The sequence below is a fragment of the Pelobates fuscus genome, chromosome 11, assembly GCF_036172605.1.
Source record: "Pelobates fuscus isolate aPelFus1 chromosome 11, aPelFus1.pri, whole genome shotgun sequence".
In the NCBI taxonomy this organism is placed as follows: Eukaryota; Metazoa; Chordata; class Amphibia; order Anura; family Pelobatidae; genus Pelobates; species Pelobates fuscus.
This window is the reverse complement of record NC_086327.1, coordinates 35,900,650-35,924,725: the sequence shown is the minus strand read 5'-3', so window position 1 is coordinate 35,924,725 and position 24,076 is coordinate 35,900,650. Positions and strand designations below refer to the sequence as shown.

General features: G+C 44.4%; 1 protein-coding gene across 6 annotated transcripts in view; it reads left to right on the top strand.

The window, feature by feature from the left end:
* LOC134578179 (cornifelin homolog) overlaps nucleotides 1-23,805 on the top strand; it is a 63,164-nt gene extending 39,359 nt beyond the window's left edge. For 3 of the 6 annotated variants that reach the window (XM_063437195.1, XM_063437192.1, XM_063437194.1), the window contains exon 5: nucleotides 23,507-23,805. The gene's annotated coding sequence lies outside the window, so the exon portion shown is untranslated. Of the gene's footprint in view, nucleotides 1-14,732; nucleotides 14,788-23,506 lie in introns of those variants that run through there. The other 3 variants (XM_063437193.1, XM_063437197.1, XM_063437196.1) reach the window with 3 other exon arrangements.
* Nucleotides 23,806-24,076: the final 271 nt, after the last annotated feature.

The following is a 24,076-nucleotide window of genomic DNA, read 5'->3' as shown; positions in this document are numbered from 1 at the left end:
CAGAAGAGTACCAGAGAAAGACGGAGAAGATGCACTATTTTTTATGAATAAACAGGTAAAGAGTAAATAACATACAGGGAAGAGGGAAGGATGTGACCTGGGTTTGGAAAGTTTAGAAAGGAGGTAGCCGACAAATGTCACAAATTCCTCTGAGATTTTCTGTAAGTGCACACTGCCTACTGGACTCCAAACACAGCATCTTTACACTGAGAAGTCTCTCCATCACAGGTAAGTGTCAGCTCTTGTGGTCACTAAATTCTCTCTCCACTCTGTCAGGATCGGGTCAGGGATCCAACACGCAGAGTACAAAGAGTAGCAGATACGTATACCGGTCCTTAGAATGGCCGGACTTAACGTATAACTACGATAGAATGGTCAGAGACAAGCCGAGGTCGAGGGAACGAGAAGACAGGTAAGCGAGAGACAAGCCGGGTCAAGGATAACAGAAAGACAGGAGGGTAAATATCAAAACCGGGTCGGAACCAAAAGACAAGAGAATAACAAAGCACTGTGTGACTAGGCGGACTAGAACCACGACAGGGCAATGAGTGAATGAGATAGCCACTGTTAAGTATGCTGGTTAGGGAGAGAAGACACGCCTCCGGCGAGTCCTGATTCGTCTCCACTGATTTGAGTGACAGGGTGTTCCGGGTTGGCGTCATGACGTCGGCCTCTGAGCCTCCTGCTATAAAAGGAAGTGGCTCCCTCGCGGCCGGCGTTTGCAAGACCGGGTGAACCGCGAGGAACCGAGGAGACATGCCGTCCGGACGGATAAACTTCTAAGTCTCTACCTCTCTTAGAGGTAGAGGCTTCAGGTACCCTGACAGTACCCCCCCTCTCAGATACGCCCACCGGGCGGAAGGAGCCGGGGCGAGATGGAAAGCGAGAGTGAAATGCCCTGCGAAGGTGAGGAGCATGAACATCCTCTTGTGGTACCCAACTCCTCTCCTCAGGACCATAACCCCTCCAGTTAACCAAATATTGTACTCTCCCCCGGGAGACACGAGAATCAATAATGGAGTTAACCTCATACTCCTCCTGACCCTCCACCTGAACAGGGCGCGGAGGGGCGATTGTGGAGGAGAATCTGTTACAGATTAGAGGTTTCAGCAATGACACGTGAAAGGAGTTTGGGATGCGTAAAGCGGCTGGGAGAGCTAGACGATACGCCACTGGATTAATTCGAGTCAAGATCCTGTAGGGGCCAATATAACGAGGAGCGAATTTCATGGAAGGAACTTTAAGGCGAATATTCCTAGTACTCAACCAAACTCTATCGCCTGGAACAAAATTCGGAGCCGCCCTTCTACGTTTGTCAGCATGTTTCTTAACCAGCATAGAATTGTGTAGAAGAATCTGTCGAGTCTGATCCCACAACTTCCTCAAATTGGCCACATGGACATCAACCGACGGCACTCCTTGGGAAGGAGAAACCGAGGGAAGAATAGATGGGTGAAAGCCATAGTTCATGAAGAAGGGGCTTGAATGCGTAGAGTCACAAACGAGATTGTTGTGCGCAAACTCCGCCCAAGGAATCAAACCGACCCAATCGTCCTGGTGTTCGGAAACAAAACAACGTAGGTATTGCTCAATCTTCTGGTTGGTACGCTCGGCAGCTCCGTTAGACTGAGGATGATAGGCGGAGGAAAAATTCAATTTGATGCCTAATTGAGAACAGAATGATCTCCAGAATCGTGAAACAAATTGGGAACCTCTATCAGAAGTGATCTCCGAGGGAATCCCATGCAAGCGAAAAATGTCTTTAGCAAAAATTTCCGCCAATTCAGGAGAAGTCGGGAGTTTAGGCAACGGTACGAAATGTGCCATCTTGGTAAACCTATCGACTACGGTGAGGATAACAGTGTGCTTTTTAGAAACAGGCAAATCCACAATAAAGTCCATTGCCACACAGGACCAAGGTTTGCCAGGAATTTCCAGAGGCTGCAGGAGACCACAAGGAAGCGAATGCGGTAATTTAGTTTTAGTACAGACCACACAAACTCCGATAAAATCCTTAATATCCTTCCGTAGCGAAGGCCACCAGAAATCTTTGGAGATCAAAGAATACGTCTTGCGAACACCCGGATGACCGGCCACCTTACTCTCGTGAAGACACTGTAAGAGCTCCAATTGGAGTTCAGGAGGAACGAAAAGTCTGGAAGCCGGAGTCAGTCTAGGTGCCAGATGCTGCAAGCTCCTTATCTGATCAAGTAGCGGAGAATGGACTTTGAGAGTAGTGTTAGCAATAATGTTACACTTGGGTACTATAGAGGACAAAACCGGCTCAGATACGGCAGCAGGTTCATACTGGCGAGATAAGGCGTCGGCTTTAGAATTCTTAGAACCTGGCCTATATGTGAGTACGTAGTTGAAGTGAGTGAGAAATATGGACCAACGAGCCTGTCTAGATGATAGTCGTTTAGCCTCTCCAATATAGGATAAGTTTTTATGATCTGTCAAAATAGTAACAGGATGCAAAGTACCCTCCAATAAATGTCTCCACTCCTTCAAGGCCATTATAACCGCTAGTAGTTCTCTGTCACCAATGTCATATCTGCTTTCAGTACCTGACAACTTTTTGGAAAAGTATCCACAAGGATGTAATGGTTTATCTACACCCAACCTTTGGGACAGAACAGCACCTATACCTGTCTCAGAAGCGTCAACTTCGAGTAGGAAAGGTAGTGTAGTATCAGGGTGAACTAAAATTGGTGCGGAAGCAAACAGCTCCTTGAGTGTCTTAAAAGCCAGAAGTGCTTCAGTAGACCAATTCTTAGTGTCAGCCCCTTGTTTGGTCATATTGGTGATGGGAGCAATGATAGAGGAGTATCCCTTAATGAAACGTCTGTAGTAATTGGAGAAACCAATAAATCTCTGGATAGCCTTGAGACCCTTAGGTAAAGGCCAATCTAATATGGATTGGAGCTTCTCCGGGTCCATTTCAAACCCTTCCCCAGAAATCACATAACCAAGAAAGGTAGTTTGTGATTGGTCAAAGCTGCATTTCTCTAGTTTGCAGTATAAGCCATGCTGAAGGAGTTTGTGTAAAACCCTTCTGACTTGTCCGTGGTGAGTCTCAATATCCCTGGAATGTATAAGTATATCATCAAGGTATACAATCACACAGTCATCTTGAAACTCCCTAAGAACCTCATTAATAAGGTCCTGAAATACCGCCGGGGCATTGCAGAGACCAAAAGGCATTACAGTATACTCATAGTGCCCATATCGAGTATTGAATGCAGTTTTCCACTCGTCACCGTCGTGAATTCTCACCAAATTATAAGCACCTCTAAGGTCTAACTTAGTGAAAATTTTAGAACTTTTTAATCGATCAAAAAGCTCGGTGATCAAGGGAATCGGATATACATTTCTGATGGTTATCTTGTTAAGACCTCGGTAGTCAATGCAGGGTCTTAAAGAACCATCCTTCTTTTTAACAAAAAAAAATCCAGCCCCAGCAGGAGAGGAGGATCTTCTAATGAACCCCTTGTCTAGGTTCTCACGAATATACTCCTCTAGAACTAAGTTTTCATTCGTAGACAAAGGATATACATGACCCCTGGGGGGCATGGTACCAGAAAGTAAATTAATTTTGCAATCAAAAGGCCTATGTGGTGGTAAGGTATCAGCCTTTCCTTTGTCAAATACTGCCTTTAAATCTTGATACAGGGACGGTATCTGTACCTTGGTAGAGTCGGTAGCGTTATTAAGTGAGTTGACACTACAAAGAGGTGACACTTTCTTTAAACAATTCTCTTGACAATCCTGACCCCACGAAACTATCTCCCCTGATCTCCAATCTATAACGGGGTTATGTCTCTTAAGCCAGGAGTATCCCAGGACTATGGGAACAGAAGGAGATGAAATGAGTAGTAGGGATATTTCCTCCTTGTGTAGAATACCAGTAGTTAAGTAAAGAGGTATGGTCTCCCGGAAAATCACAGGCTCAACTAAAGGTCTACCATCAATGGCTTCAACAGCCAAGGGTGTCTTCCTTAACTGGGATGGGATAGTGTGTTTGGTGAGAAACTCTTGGTCGATAAAACTCTCAGCAGCGCCGGAGTCTATCAATGCCAAAGTCTCTAAAGTTCCCTTCTCCCAAGTTAAAGAGACCGGTAATAGGAGTCTATGTTCTTTGTAGTTATGAGTAGAGGACAAAATCGAAACACCCAAGGTCTGTCCTCTAGAGAAACTTAGGTGCGAGCGTTTCCCGGACGACTGGGACAGCTCAAACGTACATGACCTCTGGCACCACAATACATACACAGTCCCTCCCTTCTCCTGTACTGTCTCTCCTCCTCTGATAGACGAGTAAGGCCTAACTGCACAGGTTCTGAAACCTGTGGATTTTTGGTTTCAGAAATTTGAAATGATGGTGCTAGTGTAAAGGAAGATTTACCGGTTCTATCTCGAGTATTTTGTCTCTCCCTTAGACGTTCGTCAATACGAGATATAAAGGAAATTAAGTCCTCCAGATTCTCGGGAAGCTCTCTTGTTGCTACCTCATCAAGTATTACATCAGATAATCCATTTAAGAATACGTCTATATAGGCCTGTTCATTCCATTTTACCTCTGCCGCCAAAGACCTGAACTCTAGTGCGTAATCCACAAGTGTTTGGTTGTCTTGTCTAAGGCGCAACAGTAATCTGGCTGCATTGACCCTCCTGCCAGGGGGATCAAAAGTTCTTCTAAAAGCAGCTACAAAGGCATTATAGTTATAGACTAATGGATTATCATTCTCCCACAACGGATTAGCCCATCTCAGAGCTTTCTCAATGAGTAAGGTAATAATAAATCCCACTTTTGCCCTATCAGTAGGGTATGAACGAGGCTGTAGTTCGAAATGAATACTAATCTGGTTCAAAAAGCCACGACACCTTTCAGGGGAACCAGCATAACGTACAGGTGGGGTAACTCGGGAAGAAGCACCTACAGTAGCTACCTCTAGCCCTGAACCCACAGAAGAAGCAGACATATTACGCATCTCTTCAGGTGGATTAATAGGACGAGACAGCAGCGCCTGTAGTGCTAGAGCCATCTGATCCATCCTATGATCCATGGCGTCAAACCTAGGATCAGGAGACCCAAGCTGACAATTTGTACCTGCAGGATCCATGGCCCTGTCGTAATGTCAGGATCGGGTCAGGGATCCAACACGCAGAGTACAAAGAGTAGCAGATACGTATACCGGTCCTTAGAATGGCCGGACTTAACGTATAACTACGATAGAATGGTCAGAGACAAGCCGAGGTCGAGGGAACGAGAAGACAGGTAAGCGAGAGACAAGCCGGGTCAAGGATAACAGAAAGACAGGAGGGTAAATATCAAAACCGGGTCGGAACCAAAAGACAAGAGAATAACAAAGCACTGTGTGACTAGGCGGACTAGAACCACGACAGGGCAATGAGTGAATGAGATAGCCACTGTTAAGTATGCTGGTTAGGGAGAGAAGACACGCCTCCGGCGAGTCCTGATTCGTCTCCACTGATTTGAGTGACAGGGTGTTCCGGGTTGGCGTCATGACGTCGGCCTCTGAGCTTCCTGCTATAAAAGGAAGTGGCTCCCTCGCGGCCGGCGTTTGCAAGACCGGGTGAACCGCGAGGAACCGAGGAGACATGCCGTCCGGACGGATAAACTTCTAAGTCTCTACCTCTCTTAGAGGTAGAGGCTTCAGGTACCCTGACACACTCTGATTGAACAGTGCATCTCTGCTGGCAGTCACTGGAGACCCTAAGAGGACTCTTAGACAGTTAAATTCTATCTGAGTTGTCTCTGCACTCTATTGTTCTTTAATTAATTTAAATTAGGAGTCAAAATAGTTTAAAAAGCATCAAAAATGAGGAACCATATGGATCCCATTGATTTTTTAAGGTGTACAAACTGTGTGAAACTGGCACAGAGAGCTCACTCTATAAGTTACTTGCTAAATCACAGAATTCTCCCTAATCTCCCCAATCATTTGGATGCTTCTAACCCAGCATTTTATGAGGTGCCACAGCCCCAACTGTAACCCAGCACCATGTGCTGATTCATATATGATGTTTTCGTGCCAGGGTATTGTTTTTATTTTCTGTGGGATCCACTTGTTCCTTGTGCCCAGTGACCTGGTGATACCCAATACCTCCCATACTGCCGATGCTGTGGAGGGCAGCTGGTTCTCTGTGGCCACTGCTGGACAAATCCATAGTATAATGACATAATTATATCCAAGTATATTTTTCCTTTATTTCACTTATGTTATTTCAGAGCGGAAGTCAGTATTTATTAGGACGTTCTTCTAGGAGTAAATTGCCATTTAATAGTCCCAATGACATGCCCTCCCCCCTTACTCTGCAAAATATGGTTAGAATGTTACAAATACTGAGCATCTAAGCCAGAGGTGCCCAAAATGTAGATCCCCAGTTGATTTGAATCTACAGCTTCCATGATGCCTTGTCATTCTAAAGACATTCTAAATAATGGAATGGGATGCCTCATTGTTTACGGCATGTTTCATTTTCGACATTGATGCTACTGATTATGGAGAAAATGCTAAACCATATATTATTAGGTGTGAGAGTTGCCAAACGTCTTCCTAGATACATATCATAGATGGGGATAACAAGAAAAGTGGTAACCCGTTATTCCGCCCTCTCCACTCTACTGAGACCGCTCTTATCAAAGTGACTAATGACCTAATCTCCGCTAAATCCAAAGGTCACTACTCCATATTAATTCTCCTTGACCTCTCTGCTGCCTTTGACACAGTTGATCATGCTCTCCTCCTTCAAACTCTTCAATCACTCGGTCTCTGTGACTCTGTCCTCTCTTGGTTTTCCTCCTATCTCTCCCAACGCTCATTTAGTGTCTCCTTTTCCAAGGATACCTCCTCCCCTCGCCCTGTCTCGGTTGGAGTTCCCCAAGGCTCTGTCCTTGGTCCCCTTCTATTTTCTCTTTATACTGCCTCTCTTGGAAAACGTATTGCCTCTTTTGGATTCGACTACCACCTGTACGCTGATGACACTCAGATATACCTCTCCTCACCGGACCTCTCCCCGGCCGTCCTGCAACGTGTCACTGCTTGCCTCTCTTCCATCTCTGACTGGATGTCGTCACGCTTTCTCAAACTTAACCTCTCTAAAACTGAACTCCTTGTCTTTCCTCCTCCTAATACTGATCCTCCTCTCTCACTCTCCCTTCAAGTCAGTGATATCCACATAAGTCCATCCCTACAAGCGCGCTGTCTTGGCATCATACTTGACTCTGGTCTCACCTTTGAGTCTCACATCCAGTTTGTTGCCAAGTCCTGTAGGTTCCAACTCAAAAACATAGCCCGCATCCGCCCCTTTCTTACGCAAGATGCTACCAAGGAGCTTGTCCATGCTCTAGTAATTTCCCGCATGGATTACTGTAACCCTCTCCTGATTGGTCTCCCCAAAAGCCGTACTGCCCCGCTACAGTCTGTAATGAATGCTGCAGCTAGACTGATTTTCCTATCCAGTTGGTCCTCTCACACCTCGCCCCTCTGCCAGTCCTTACATTGGCTCCCTGTATCCTATCGGAGTCAATTCAAAGTTCTAACCCATACATTTAAAGCACTGAACAATTCCAGACCCCAATTCCAGATCTCTTCACTGATCCAGAGGTATGCCCCTCCTCGTACCCTCCGCTCTGCCCTTGACCACCTCCTGACCGCTGCTCGCACCCGTACGGCCAACTCGCGCTTGCAGGACCTCTCACAGGCGGCTCCTCTCCTATGGAATAACTTGCCTACTGCCATCAGACTCTCCCTTAGTCTTCAATCATTTAAGAAGGGCCTTAAAACCCATCTCTTCAGGAAAGCGTATGGCCTCCCAGAGTAATCTCTCCCTTACATACCTGTCTCTTGCTCTCTCCTATGGGATAGTGCTTTGCTCTCTCCTCCAGCTCTGCTTCACTCATACTTGATATTTCCTATCCTAATGTTTCTAATACCCCACCTCCTATAGACTGTAAGCTCATTTGAGCAGGGTCCTCTTCAACCTATTGTTCCTGTAAGTTTTCTTGTAATTGTCTTATTTATTGTTACATCCCCCCTCTCAAAATATTGTAAAGCGCTACGGAATCTGTTGGCGCTATATAAATGGCAATAATAATAATAATAATAATAATCAAGATATAACAGACGAATTCCACAGGAAGCATTATTCGTGCACTGTCCATCCACATACGGAGAAGATGTGATTTCAGGAAAACATGGTGTATAAGGCAACCCCATTGGGAGCAACTAATTGAGAAAAATAGATGTTATAGGGAAACAAATTACATTCCTGATGTTCTTTATTGCGAACAGTGAAAAACTGCCCCTGTTTCATAATAATATGTATTTAATTTTTTTTTATATTTTGTAATGTAAGAAAAGCAGGCTCATTTGACTTAAATTATTTGTTGAAATATGTGTTAATACAATGAATACTATTTGTATTCCTGAACCTATAGTGTTAAAAAAAACACTATTTAGGTGGACGGCCCCTCTTAAAAAGGTAATAATGGTATCCACGGAACCGGATATGCCCCAAATCCACCTTTGGCTGAGATGATCGATTCTAATGATCTCAGCCAAGTAGGCGGGTTGGAGGTGGGGTCAAATGCTACGTTGGTCAATCAGCATCTCCTCACACGAGGAACATTCTGTGCCTCCATGCAAAGCGTGGACAGGAAGCACCTCTAGTGGCCGTGTGAGTGACTGCCACTAGAGGTGTTTCTAGGCAGTAATGTAAACACTGTCTTTTCTCTGAAAAGGCAATGTTTCTATGAAAATGTCTGCAGGGACAGACTATACTCACAGCAGGGGAGGGCTGGCAGCCTTAGGCCTGGGGGGCAAAACCAGTCAAGTGTCCCATTGCGCCACCAAATCAGTTCACCATCCATGCCCACCTTTTTCTGGTTTTATAACGGATATTGATGTTATGCTAATCAGTAGCTCTTTGCCATACCCGCTCCTTCACGGCTCTGACTTTCAATGTTGTCAGAGCACAGGCTGAGAATCTCTGAGCCTGTGCTCTGACTCACTAACTGAGCGCTGGAACCACGAGGGAGAGGATATGATCTGACTGCACCTACTGCTGGTGCGCACCAGTGGACCACCAGCGAATCGTTTAAATTAAATATGCTGGTGTACCCAACTTGTGAGCTGTGTTTGCCGCCGGGCGCCTCTGTTGTCATGGCACCCTGCGTGACCGCACAGCTTGCCCACCCCAACGGCTGGCCCTGCTGACACACACTGATGTTACTACTTAGACATCCCTCAATATTAATACAGAGATGAGTAAACACCAATAAACTGTGGAAACACAGCTGATCCCCCCAAATTTATAAAGGTTTGCTTAGAGGATTTATTCAAGATTAAATCATGCCTCCTCCTCTCTCCCCCATGCGCTGCTCTGTAGGCTGGGAGGAAGTGAAGAGTAATCACAGTCTCCCAGCACAACGCCACCTGTGGCTGCATGTGGAACAGCTGTTTAATGTAATGCTTGCAGGACGGCCAGCTGCCGCAGAACCTCTTTGTTCCCGTCTCTGCAAAGGGCTCCAGGCACTGCTTGTTGTGAGTGTGAGCCACTGTAAATTAGGGGCAGAGGGCACTTGCACTGCGGTCAAGACGGGTCTGGGCAGGAGGAGAGTGCAGTGCAATCAGTGCACTCCCCTCCTGTGGGTCACCAGTAGACTGGTGCACCTGCCCAGGATCAGAGCCGGTGCAAGGATTTTTGCCGCCCTAGACAAAATATAAATGTGCCGCCCCCCCCCCCCCCATGTGACATCACAATGCCCCACCCATATGATCTGCCATATGAACTAACGCCAGTGCTGCACACAGTGTGTGTTTACATTAAAAAGCCTGCAGGGACCAGCTATAGACGCCAGAACTACTTCATTAAGCTATAGTGTCCCTTTAATGTGAGGTAAATTATAGATTAGTGTCACTAATAATATACTAGATTGCCTACTTACAATTAGATGAGGATGATGATGGGCTGCAGTTTGGCTCCACTGGTCTGGTGTAGAACAGGACCTCTGGAGGCTGTTTGCAACTGTGGTCACAAAATTCAACGTTCTGGGAGAATTGGAAGCAGCTCCATTTTTTGGGGGCCTCTTACACAGCTCAAGGTCTGGGCCCCAGTGCCTGACGTTGAGTATGCCCATAAGGCCCACTCATAAGTCCACTTATATGTTCCACCCACCCATGAGCTCGCTCACAGGGAGTGGAGTGTGTAGGGGATGTGTTATGTGTTATCTAATATGTGTGCTTATGGTATGTAGTGTATAGGGATACCAGTTTGTGCAGGTGATGCAGTGTGTTTGTGTGTAGTGGAAGCAGTGTGTATTTGTGTATAAGGGATGTATTATGTGTTTCTGGTTGTGTGTGAGGGATGCATTGTGTGAATCTGTGTTTGTATGCATAAGGGATGCAAGGTGTGTGTCTGTATGTGTGTGCATTGAGTGTAAGAGATGCATTGTGTTTCTGTGTGTATGTAAGAAAAACAGTGTGTGTGTTTGCATGTGTGTGTAAGGGTTTGCATTGTATGTTTCTGTGTATGTGTGCAAATGATGCATTGTCTTTGTGTGTAAGGGTTGCATTGTGTGTGAGTGTAATGGATGCATTGTGTGTTTCTCTGTGTGTAAGGGAAGCATGTTCAGTTTCTGTGTATGTATAGGGATGCATTGTGTGTTTCTGTGTATGTATAGGGATGCATTGTGTGTGTGTGTGTGCGCGTAGTGTTAAAGAGCTCCCTGTCTTGCCCCTGTCCTATAGAGCTGTCCCTTCTAGCTCTCCCCTGCCCCTTAGTGGTCTCTCCTCTCCCCCACCCTCCCCTAGCGGTCTCTTCTCACACTCACCCACCCTCCCTGTGCTCTTCTCATCCCCCCTCCACCCTCCCTGTGTTCTTCTCACTCCTCCCTCTGTGTGTTCTCACCCCCCCTGTGTTCTTCTAACCCCCCCTCCTCCCTGTGTTCTTCTTACTCCCCCCCCTGTTCTTCTTACCCCTTCTTCTTATTACTCCCCCCTTCTTCTTACCCCCTTCTTCTTCTTAACCCTCCTACTTCTTCTTACCCCCTCTTCTTCTTCTTACCCCCTCTTCTTCTTCTTACCCCCTCTTCTTCTTCTTACCCCTTCCTTCTTCTTCTTACCCCATTCTTCTTCTTACCCCATTCTTCTTCTTACCCCATTCCTCTTACCCCCTTCTTCTTACCCCCCCTTCTTCTTCTTACCCCCTTCTTCTAATTACCCCCTTCTTCTAATTACTCCCCACTCTTGTTCTTACTCCCCCTCTTCTTACTCCCCCCTCCCCTCTTCTTACTCTCCCCCTCCCCTCTTCTTACTCTCCCCCCTCCCCTCTTCTTACTCTCCCCCTCCCCTCTTCTTACTCTCCCCCCTCCCCTCTTCTTACTCTCCCCCCTCCCCTCTTCTTACTCTCCCCCTCCCCTCTTCTTACTCTCCCCCCTCCCCTCTTTTTACTCTCCCCCCTCCCCTCTTTTTACTCTCCCCCCTCCCCTCTTTTTACTCTCCCCCCCTTCCCCTCTTCTTACTCTCCCCCTCCCCTCTTCTTACTCTCCCCCCTCCCCTCTTTTTACTCTCCCCCCTCCCCTCTTTTTACTCTCCCCCCTTCCCCTCTTTTTACTCTCCCCCCTTCCCCTCTTTTTACTCTCCCCCCCTTCCCCTCTTTTTACTCTCCCCCCTTCCCCTCTTTTTACTCTCCCCCCCTTCCCCTTCTTCTTACCCCCTCCCCTGTAGGTGGCCGAGCTGCACTCCAGTCCGCGGTCCCGGCCGGAGTGATAGGAAGGTGCTCAGTGTGCACCTTCCTGTCAGTCCGGCCGGGTACAGGAAACAGAAACTCCTGTTCCGCGCGGAACAGGAGTTTCTGTTTCCTGTACCCGGCCGGACTGACAGGAAGTGCACACTCAGTGTGCACCTTCCCATCACTCCGCCGGGACCGCGGACCGGAGTTCAGCTCGGCCACCTACAGGGGAGGGGAGGGAGGGGAGAAGCAGCTGCAGCCGTCTGAGCGCTCTTTACAGAGCGCTCGGCGGCTGCAGCATTTAAAGGGCCGGCCCGCCGCGGCCGGTCCTAAAAGAATTTCGGGCGGCCTGGGGGGCAATTGCCTCCCTGCCCCCCGGCCCAGCCCGCCCCTGACTCACAGGAACAACTAGATTAAGCTGTTGTCGTTCTGGTGAATACAGTGCCCCTTTAATATATTATCCGAAATTACATTGATGTGACAGATTTGTTAAACTATAGCGATCCCAGAAGCGTTAGTTTTCCAATTTCCGATGACCTCAACTGTATGTAATTGTCTGGATTTATTATGTTTTTTAATGTAAAAAACAATTATTTAATGATCATTCGATGCATTACTAAAACAATCTCCTACTATTGATGTGTAATTAAGTTGTCATGGGTGTGTTAAAGGTTAGTTTTATAATTTAATATAGCCCTAGCCTCAGGCAAAAGAAAAATAGTACCACCTTCTTACCATGTTTTTACTTTTTTGCCTATATTAGCTTTTAAACTGTACCTCCTTCAGTTTTTTTTTTTTTAAAGTCAGGTTTATTATGGAGTTTTTACTCTGATCCATCATAGTAATGATTTTTTTTTTGCATCTATTTTGTTTTTCTTTCCCCATTTCACCACTGCCCCTCCCTGCTCTAAGATCACTTTTACTGGAATGTTGTGTTTATTTGAAAAAGAAAGAATCTGGCGCTAGCCTCGGGCTCTGCTTAATGTTAGGTAGAGGAGTAGCCCCCAATAAAAGGGGCCCTATTTCAAGCTTAACCCCTTTAAACAAGATGTTAGGCTAATCCTATGATATCATGGCAAACCCAAAACAGCATCTGTCATTAATATGTTAATGCATACTGGTTTTCTTTCTCAATTGCCTTTGCATAAGGATTCAATCATTGCAAATGTTGTGCTTCCTTTAACAAAAAGCTTTTCTTGTGTATATATATATATATATGCTGTATATGCTGCAGTGCTGTACATGTATACAATCTAGAATTGAACCTAAAAAGTTTGGGAACCACTGCTAAAAATATATAATAATCAGCAGTCCCATTTGGCACACATGTAAAAAAAATAATTTTATATATATATATATATATATATATATGAGAACTAATATATATATATATATATATATATATATATATATATATATATATATATATAAACAAATTCGGAGTCTGGCACTCTACCTTACTTGCTTTTCTTATTCAAAAAAAATGCCTTGGTGCTGCAGAGCGTTGTTATGTAGAAAATAAAGATTCAGAGCACTCCAAAGGGCTTAGTGAAAAAATACTTTATCTGTGTAGAAAGATCAACGTTTCGACCCGCAGGTCTTTATCAAGATCTTGATAAAGACCTGCGGGTCGAAACGTTGATCTTTCTACACAGATAAAGTATTTTTTCACCAAGCCCTTTGGAGTGCTCTGAATCTTTATTTTCTATATATATATATATATATATATAATTATTTTTTTTACATGTGTGCCAAATGTGACTGCTGAATATTATATATTTTTAGCAGTGGTTCCCAAACTTTTTAGGTTCAATTCTAGATTATATATATATATATATTTTTATTTTTTTTTTAATTAAAAAAAAAATGATAATTTTAATATCCCTCCTTTCTGTTTACCTTTGCCTGGGAGAGGGGACAGTGCAAGGCAATCCCTGGTGGTCCGGTGGGAAAGCCCTGAGGTGAGAGTTCACTCTCGTGAGATTCGGAGTGTTGCCGTGGTAAATTTGTATGTTAATTATTGCTGTCAGAACTGCACTGCCATTCTTTAATTGCTCAGCGCTGCTATATATGTTGGCGCTATAGAAATTCTGATAATAATGATAATAATTCTGCCAGTTTTGCTGTTTCTGATTACATTTATTTGATGTTGCATATATAAAATAGACACAATATCCATAGCATTAGCTATTGAAATTGTCCAAAACTCCAACTTGGTTGATTTGGTTATTTAGAAACAGCTAGATTGCACTTGAATACCTTGTATTATGTTGCACCAATTCATTCAGGGTTGTTCACTAATGAGAGAAATGTTGGGAATTCAAAGTGAATTAAAATTTAAGGCTACAGTAACTGAACACAAAGATTCTCATAATAAGCTATGCTTACAGTTCAAAGTCAAAATAGGATCAGCGCTAAAAATGCCACAAATATGGGGGGTATATGATAAACAGACAGCACACCTATATAAAAGGGAGTTTGTAGTTATTTAACTATTTTATGTATACATTTTATATATATTTTTTGCATTTAAGGCGCACCCTTTCTTTTGTTTTATGCTTACAGTTCAGTTTGGTTTTATATCTGTCAGGGAGTACTCTTGCTCCCGCTTACCGTGTTAGGATAGTATGCCAGACAGGGGATTGTCATGGTTAAGGAAGTGACCCCAAGCAGGGCCAATCACTCCACACTCACACACAGTCAAACCCAATATCATACTTTCCAACTGTCCAACTGACTCCAAGCTGGAGTCTGTCACGGGTAAATCACCCTCCCGGGACAGTCCCGGCAACTTGCTGGCCATGTGCTTTTATTATGTTCCCTTGGACTGTAACAGCCTGTTACAGTCCGAGGGAATTCAGGAGAGTGGTGCTGTGAGATGCTAGGGGCTGGAGAGAGGTGCTGGAAGCTGTGGGAGAGATGCTGGGGGCTGCTGGGTGCCAGAGGGAGCACTGACATTATCCCTTCCGATTTCCCAGCAGCTTCCCCTGCACACAGGCTCCTGCTCTGCTTTGCTGACACAGGCTCCACCCCCTCAATTAAAGTATCACCCAGATCGACAAGCCCCGCCCCCACTTTTAAGCAGAAGACCTTGCTGCAGTTGGAAGAGGCCAGAAGACCTCCCAGCAACAGCCTTCAGTGCCAGGTATGCTTGATATCCTCAGGTGTGTGTGTGCCTGCTAGTGAGAAAGCTTGTGTGTTTCTCAGTGAGCTTGTTTGTAGTGAGCTTGTGTGTGTGTGTGTGAGTTAGTGAGCTTGTTTGTAGTGAACTTGTGTGTGTGTGTGTGTGTGTGTGTCCGTGAGCTTGTCTGTAGACCACCAGGACACAGCACCCCTGACACAAAGCACCCCAGCAAACAGTGCCACTCACACACACTTAGCACCCCTCACACACTTAGAACCCCTCATGCATACACACTGCACCCATTACACACAGACACTGCACTCCTCACACACACACAGCACCCGTCACACACTACACCCCTCTCTTATACACACAGCCCCTCTTTCACACACACAGCACCCTTCATAAACACACTGCACTTCTCACTTACACACAGCACCCCTCACGCACACATAGCACCCGTCACCCTTCTCTCGCACAGATAGCACCCTTGACACAAAGCCCCCCTCACACACAAACAGCACCCCTCACACACAGCACCTCTGACACACATACACATCACTCCTCACACACACTCAGCACCCCTCACACATTCACACACACACAGCACCCATCACAAACTGGCCTTGTCACAAACTGCACCCCCCCACACACACACAGTCACACACAGCACTCTTCATACACTGCAACCCCCCCACACACACATCACCTGTCACACACACAGCACTCTTTACACATTGCACCCCCCCACACACACACATACACAGAACTCTTCACACACTGTTTGCGTGTGTGTATTCAGTGTACTGTGTGTATGCACTCTGTATGTGTGTGGGTGTGTATTCAGCAGTCTGTGCGTACTCAGCAGTATGTGTGTGTACTCAGCAGTCTGTATGTGTGTGTACTTAGCAGTCTGTGTGAATGTACTCAGCAGTCTGTGTGTGCATACTCAGCCATCTGTGTGTGTTTACTCAACAGTCTGTGTGCGTATATTTAGCAGTCGGTGTGTGAGTCTATTCAGCAGTCTGTGTGTGAATATGTTCAGCAGTCTGTGACTGTATTCAGCAGTCTTTGTGTATGTATTGTATGTATGTATTGCATTTGTTGGAGGTACCAAGAAATATAAGCTTATTTTTATCGATAATCAATAAAGTTGTTGTGTAGGAAGGGCTGTAGTGCACTGCTTTGCCCGGGTTGCCATAACGCTCTTAAGATTGCACTGCTTGTGTGTGTCAGTGAGCTTGTCTGTAGCGAGCTAGTGTGTCAGTAAGCTTGTCTGTAGTGAGCTAGTGTGTCAGTATGCTTGTCTGTAGTGAGCTTGTGTGTGTCAGTGAGCTTGTATTTAGTGAACTTGTGTGTGTCAGCGAGCTTGTGTGTGTCAGTGAGCTTGTATTTAGTAAGCTTGTGTGTGTCACTGAGCTTGTTTGTAGTGAGCCTTCTGTGTCTATACATGTGATTTTGTCTGTAGTAAGCTTGTGTGTGAGTCAGAGAGTTTTGTCTGACAGTGAGCCTAATTGTGTGTGTCAGTGAACTTGTCTGTCTTTGAGCCTGTGTGCTTACTTTATACCTGTATATATATGACTTATAGGGCTGGTGCGCTTTACCGCTGAATCACCTGCGTGAGTTGCCCCTTAAGCCTGCATTGCCCAGCCCTGTTACACACATCTGGGAGAGGTTGTTAACAGGTACTAGTAGTCTAGAGATTAAAACATAGGTTATTATGCTAAGCTGTCTGTATAATACTGCAGTGCTGCTCTTTGTATAATACAGGTCTGTGTGTATAATATCCCAGGATATGCTCCCTGTATAGCGATGTTCTCTGTATAATAAAGGTCTATGTGCATAATATCCTGGTACAGTCAGTGCTCCCTGTATAGTGCTGCTTTCTGTATAATAAAGGTTGGTGTATAATATCCTGGGACAGTCAGTGCTCCCTGTAAAGTGCTGCTCTCTGTATAATATAGGTCTGTGTGTATAATATCCCGGAATAGCCAGTGCTCCCCGTATAGTGCTGCTCTCTGTATAATACAGGTCTGTGTCTGTATAATATCCCAGAATAGTTAGTGCCCCTTATAGTTCTGCTCTCTGTATAGTACAGGTATGTGTGTATTATAACCTGGGACAGTCAGTGCTCCCTGTATCATGCTGCTCTCTGTATAGTACAGGTCTGTGTCTGTATAATATCCCAGAATAGTCAGTGCTCCCTGTATAGTGATGTTCTCTGTATAGTACAGGTCTGTGTCTGTATAATATCCCAGAATAGTCAGTGCTCCCTGTATAGTGATGTTCTCTGTATAGTACAGGTCTGTGTAAAATATCCCGGGACAGTCAGCGCTTCCTGTATAGTGCTGCTCTTTGTATAATACATGTATAATACCCGTAGACTCCAGGAACTAGAAGAATCAGAAGCAGTGCAGTGGTGACTGAAGCCTCAATCTAAGACATTCAACATGTTGAATTGGGGGCATAAAAGCGGCTAATGGAATATGTGCATATGTTTTCCTTTTACTCCAATTTCTATAATTAATTCCATTCTGTACATTCTCCTTCTATATCTTTCATTTCCTATTTTCAGCTTTTTTAAAATATATTCACTCCCCAATATAATTACTTTTGTGAACTAATGTATGTTCTATGGTGTAGACACAGTTCTCTGACTGAAACACTGACAGTGTCACCACTAATACCCAACTCACATTAAAGTGATACATTGTACCTGCCTGATCTGGGTATCAGTACCCCCTAGTGCCTGCCCCCCACTTCCCAACAATTTTCGGATCCTGGGATCGGCAATACTTACCTTTACTAGTGGAGTACCGGTCCCTTTGGGTCTTCTTTATAGGCGCCACCTTCTTCAAATTTCTGGAAATGGAATTCTTTGCCCCTAGGTAGGTGTGCAGTGCAGTCGACAGACAAAGTAATGGCGACACTAATGGCATGCGCAAAACAGGAGATCGAGCCCTTTCACTAACCTCAATTGACTCTTGCACGATTTGCAGACTCAGGTTTAAACTTCACTACCAATCACTGTTAAGTGAAAAATCCCCATAGTGATAGTGTATTGTGTGTTTCATACCTGTATATATGTTGTTTATGCTGTACTATGTATTTTTTCCTGTGCAAAATTCTGTGGTTTGAGGTATGGTATCTGGGTTAGATTTTCTTAGTGAATTCCTATCCCTCCCACAGGTTTTTATGTTGGTTTCTACAACAATGATAGTGTGACATGTCATTTTGTTGTGTTATGGGTTGAAAGTACCCTTATTTACAAATACAATTGGCTCCCTATCGAAACCCACGTATTTCTCATCATGAGAAAGGTCACAAATAAGTACCTTCACCTTTATTCTTCCTGTTCTTAACCTTTCATTCATTCTTATAGAACCCACAGGGGGAGATTTATCAAGACAATAACAGCTACTATCCTACTATTGTATTTAGCTAGAATTACATTTTATGTATTTGATTCTTTAAGAGAATTGTAATAAACCGATAAAAATAAAAACTTTAAGTACAAATTGCCAATCTATTCCTATAGTTGAGTTGAAGAATTGTCCCCGCGCACTGCACTTTTTGACATAAGCTTGCAATTTATTTTTCAATTAATTCCATTTCACTGTTTACTCTTTACATTTCTGCTCTGTTTCTTCATACAACTCTCATTACAGTGTTAAATCTCTCTGTTCCAGGTCATGACTTTCTATCCTACTGAGAATTCCCTTTAATCGTACATTCCTTCTTTTAATATCTAAAATAATCACGCAGGTTTTGTGTTGAGCAGATGGCTAGTCCTTCATCTGTTTCCTGGTGCAAGCAAACAGCAATGTAAAAACAGTCATTTAAACAGTTGTATGTAATGAATACCAACAGGGCTATTTAATAAAGTGAGAATTATCAGGAACTGAATGTGTATTTTAAACGTAGGGTCAAAAATAGCTGTACTGGAAAAAATGTCCACGTCATCTATGCTTCCATTTTATCTATTTTGGTTACATTTTTTAAAGTCACTGAGAATTTCCCTAGAATTACAGGCAATTTTCACTTTAGTAAATACCACTGTATAATATTTATAATCAGTTATATTATTATTATTATTATTATTTATATAGTTGCAACATGTTCTGGAGCACTTGACAATATGAAAACGGAAAAAACATCAAGCAATTGGCAAACAAAATATACTTGACAGATCCAAGTGGTAAAGAGGCCAAACTCGAACAAGTTTACATAAAAATCAACTAGAGAATGTATTGGATTCGTCTCTGCTAGTTATTAACATAAACAATTTCTGAAAATAATACATCTGGCTTGAAAGCCTTTATCTCCCTTATTGGGAAACATGGATAATGAGCAGCTAGTTCTGTCACAGACGTACTCTAAAGCAGGGGGAGGCAACCTTAGGTACTCCAGATGTTCTGGACTATGTCTCCCTGAATGCTCTTACCACTATAATGCTGACAAAGCTTCAGGTGAGATGTAGTCCACAATATCTGGAGTGCCAAAGGTTGCCTACCCCTGTTCTAAAGACAGAATAACTTGTGCTTTAAATGAGAAACTTTTAGAAGGGCTGATTTGTTTGAAGGTATTTACTGCAAGCTATGAATTTGTGTTCTGCTGTTTTTATTTTGCATTTATATACTTATTAATGTAAGTTTAATATGCTGTCTTGGCAGGTCGAAATGTCTTACTCAATCAGCTCTCATATGTCAAAAGCAGCCAATAGCATTCCGACGCGTTTGACTGCTGCAAGGACGTAGGCATCTGTAAGTTCTACACAATAACCTCTTGACATAAAGACAATCTCCTGAGAATTGCATATTATGTATATGTTTATCTCCATTTGCTAAGCTTGCTCTTATCGGGAACATTTGTCCCTTGGATCTTGGCTTCTAAAGTAGCCTCAGATTTTGGCGAGTGCTGCTGTTGGTCATCGATGACACCCTCATCATACTTCACTGCTGGTTCCATGCTTGTGCTGTCAGGGTCGCTGTACTGAGACATGCGTTGCCCTCAAATTGTACAATCCAAAGAAATGGTGCCTCCTGTAGCTGTTCATCTGGCTGTAGGAACGATCCCGCCGCTTGCCACCAATTGTTACGGACCGTTTCAGCAGACAAGGGGTTAAAATCCGTTTAGGTGATAATCCCCTTTCTGAGACACAGGCACAGCTACTGCAGAACACCAAACTCCCGAACTGGATACAAAATAGCACTCCAAACTGGAACCTCACGAATAGCTGCTAGCAGACCAACAGGAAAAGCATACATCAGCTTACACTCCTGGCAATCAGTCTCCAACAGCATACAGTGAATCCCCCCAAGAACGAGACAAGGCTCCGTGTTGAGGGTCAAGCAGTGGTCTGAGGTGCTGGCACACCCAGCCTAGTTTTTATTACAGTCTTTTCAAATACAGGACCGCCCACAGGGAGGTATAAAACAACCAATCACATATCAGTTACATCCCACATATTCCCTCCCCTTATCCTGAGAGGAAACTCAATTATACATATAATTAAACATACTTTCTACCCAACTTTCAGAACTCTAAAACCATACATCACATTCACATAAAAATTACATATCCACAATCAATCCATTCAGGGGAACAACATATTAAAAAAATGGCATAAATCAGACCAGGGGTTCAAAAGTTAGTAAAATATCTTTTGGGCCCTGGCTGGCACATGGCTATCTGGCCCAGACCGGTTTTACAGAGCCCTCTGTCCTGGAGACAATGGGAAAATAATCCAATTATATCCAGGGATAGAGGCAGACTCCATTGAGCACATGGTTGCAAAAATACATAAAATTACACAATGTTACAATTACTACATAAAACATATACATGAAACATATCCCCAGATAGCTTAGGCCTGAGCGCACATTATCGAATGGTGCTCAGACCACACACATACAGTTCAATTGCCATGGAGCTAAAGTCTTTCCCATAGTCTTTCATTATATGAATGGGCTCCATGGCATTGCTATCTGTGGTATCACCGCTCATACAGGGCAAGTACCGAATGACCCCACTGTATTTAAAGGGCCAGAATGAGTGACATACACTCTGGTATGGCCGAATACTGTTTTTAAAGGGCCCAATCTCCCAGGGCCATAGTCCAAAGGCAGCAGGTGGGCAACCAGGCTTCTCCAATGCAATGTAGCGAGATTGCTCTCGTCACAATTAGTAACTTCTGTTATAGAAGTATTTTCTACATATTTTTGTTTCTCTTTAAGTGCCAAAAACAGAAATACAACCTGTAGAAACAAGCTTTTTCAAAACTGAAAACATACCAAAGATGCTAATGTATTCTATTACATGGACCGTCTAAACAAAATATGAAATATAATAAGTTTTAAGAAGTACAGTCATAACTACAAAAAGACATTCCTTCGTCAGAGAGTATATGTTATGATTCTGTTTAGTCTCAGTCTTGGACAGTACCTCACAGTGCCACTGTTCCCAGCTGGCCTTACTTTGCAATTATCTTCTCCCTATTTTGTTGAGCCTCATCCAGAGTCAGTGCAAGGATCTTTGGGTACACAAGCAAAGATGATTTTGGCACAACCCACCTTTAAAAAAAAGCATCTTCAGTTGTATGTCTCTTAACCCCTCTTTTGTGTCTTTTCCCCTCTTTTAAATGTCTTACCCCCTTTAGTGTATCTTATGCCCCATTTTTCCCCATTGTGTGTCTTACATCTTCCATGTGTATCTCTTACAACTCCCCTTTGTGTTTCTTACTCCCCCCTTTTCCTCTTCTCCGGGCCCTCTGTGTCTCTTTCACCCCCAGTCCCTTTGTTTTTCCAACCCCAGCACCATCTGTGTGTCTTTCTACCCCCTCATGTACCTCTGTGTTTCTTTCTCCCCCACTCAAGCCCCTGTGTGCCACTATCAGCTCCATGTCCCTTAGTCTTTCTCTCCCCACCTCTCCATGTCCCTTAGTGGTCCTCTCCCCTCCCTTGTCCCTTAGTGTTCATCTCCCTTCCCTCCCCTGTCCCTTAGTGTTCCTCTTCCCTTCCTTCCATGTTCTTTAGTGGTGCTCTCCCCTTCCTGTCCCTTGGTGGTCCCCTCTCTGTCCCTCAGTGTTCCTCTTCCCTCCCCTTCCTGTCCCTTTGTGGTCCTCTCCCCTCTCTTTCCTGTTCCTTAGAGTTCCTCTCCCCTCCCTTGTCCTTTAGTGTTCATCTCCCCTCCCTCCCCTGTCCCTTAGTTTTCCTCTTTCCTCCTCCCCTTTGTGGTCCTTTTCCCTGTCCTTTAGTGTTCCTCTCCCCTCCCCTCCATGTCCTTTAGAGTTCCTCTCCCCTCATTTCCCTGTCCCTTAGTGTTCCTCCCTTCCCTGCCCCGAATGTTCATCTCCCCCCACCCCAGTGGTCCTCTTCCTTGTCCCTTAGTGTTGCTCTCCCATCCACTCCAGGTCTCTTAGTGTTCTTCTCCTCTCCTCTCCTCTCCATGACTCTTAGTGTTTCTATCCCCTCATTTCCCTGTCCCTTAGTGTTCCTCTCCCTTCCCCTCCATGTCCCTTGATGTTAATCTCCCCTCCCCTGTCCCTTAGTGTGCCTCTCCCCCTCCCCTGTTGGTCCTTTTCCCTGTGCCTTAGTGTTTTTGTCCCCTCCCCTCCATGTCCCTTATTGTTCCCCTCCCTTCCCTGTCCTTTAGTGTTCATCCTCCCCTCCCCTGTCTCTCAGTGTTCCTCTCCCCTCCCCTTCCTGTCCTTGAGTGGTCCTCTCCCCTCTCTTTCCTGTCCTTAGTGTTCCTCTCCCCACCCCTCCATGTCCCTTATTGTTCCTCTCCCCTCCCTTGTCCCTTAGTGTCCTTCACCCCCCTCTCATACTGGTCCTCTTCCCTTAATTCCCCTGTCTCTTAGTATACCCCTCCCCCTAGTGTTCCCTTCTGCTCCCTTGCATGCCTCATTACCTTTCTTGTAGCATGGCCGAGCGGAGGAGACAGCGGTACAGGAGCTTCCTATTCGTGTACACGGCTGGACTGACAGGAAGTGCTCTCTCAATGTCATTCCAGTTGGTACAGGAAACAGAAGCTCCTGTAACGCAGTCCGCTCCGCTCGACCATGCTACATTGAGTGACTGGTAGGAGGGAGCTCTGTGCGCCCACCTCCAGCAGGTCATTCTAATCAAGCGCTGGTACGCCCTAAGGCAGCCGCCTGTGCCACCTTAAAGATGCACCAGCCTTGGCCTCATCCCTTCTTGTTTGTCAGAGCATTAACAATGTTGTTGGTCTGGTCCTTTTGTCCTACATAATAGTCTGTATATCTGAGCTTTCTGCCTCCCTGAGTCCTTCCAGTGTTCCTGAGCTTGCTGCCTTCCTTTGTTCATTGCTTCCCTGTATCCAGAGGCCCTGCTGCCCTGTATCCAAAGGCCCTTCTGTTACATTCAGTTATCTGTACTTGTATTTGACTGTGGCTCCATGTAAATAACAATACACTTGTTTTTTGCCTTGATTTGTGTGTATGTTTGTTTCTTTGCATTCTGAATTCCATCCTATGGAGGTTGCTGCACTGGTCAGCACCCCTTCCGAACCAGACCATTGACAGTATAGATAGACTACAGTGATATAGTATAGGTTTTGTTATATACAGCATTCATTCTCTAATTGCGCTGGGTTTTTGTATTACAGGGCACTGTATGCGATGACTGGGTATGCTTTGCGTTCTGCGGCCAATGCACTCTCTGTCAGTTGGGATTTCGCGAGATAAAGACCAGGAAATGAAGTAATCAAAATATGTGCTTGGTGTGTGCACAGAGAAAATATCTAATCATTGTTTGGTTAAAACTGAAAATGAAAGATGTAAATGGAACAATTAAAAAAATATATACTCACGAAGATAAACGCATGGACTAGAACACTATACCCCATTATTATATAGAGTTAGCTATGTTAGTTCACGTATACAGCAAGACGAGCAATGCAATGAAACAATTCTCATTTTTGTGTATAATCCTGTTTAACATGTATATTTACTAATCTCTGAAATGTAATGTTAAGGTTTAAGTTAAGATAAAGCCATATGAAATAAGGCGAATGAAATCCAAATTGTAAAATTTGGGGATGTTTGTCCAGAAGAGCAATTTCAATTATAATTGCCTTAATTGAGCAATTTTGACGCAACACACTTAAATTCAGAATTTATTGAATAACCCTTTAAATAATATTTTAAGATTAACCTGTTTACAGGTTGTATGGGTT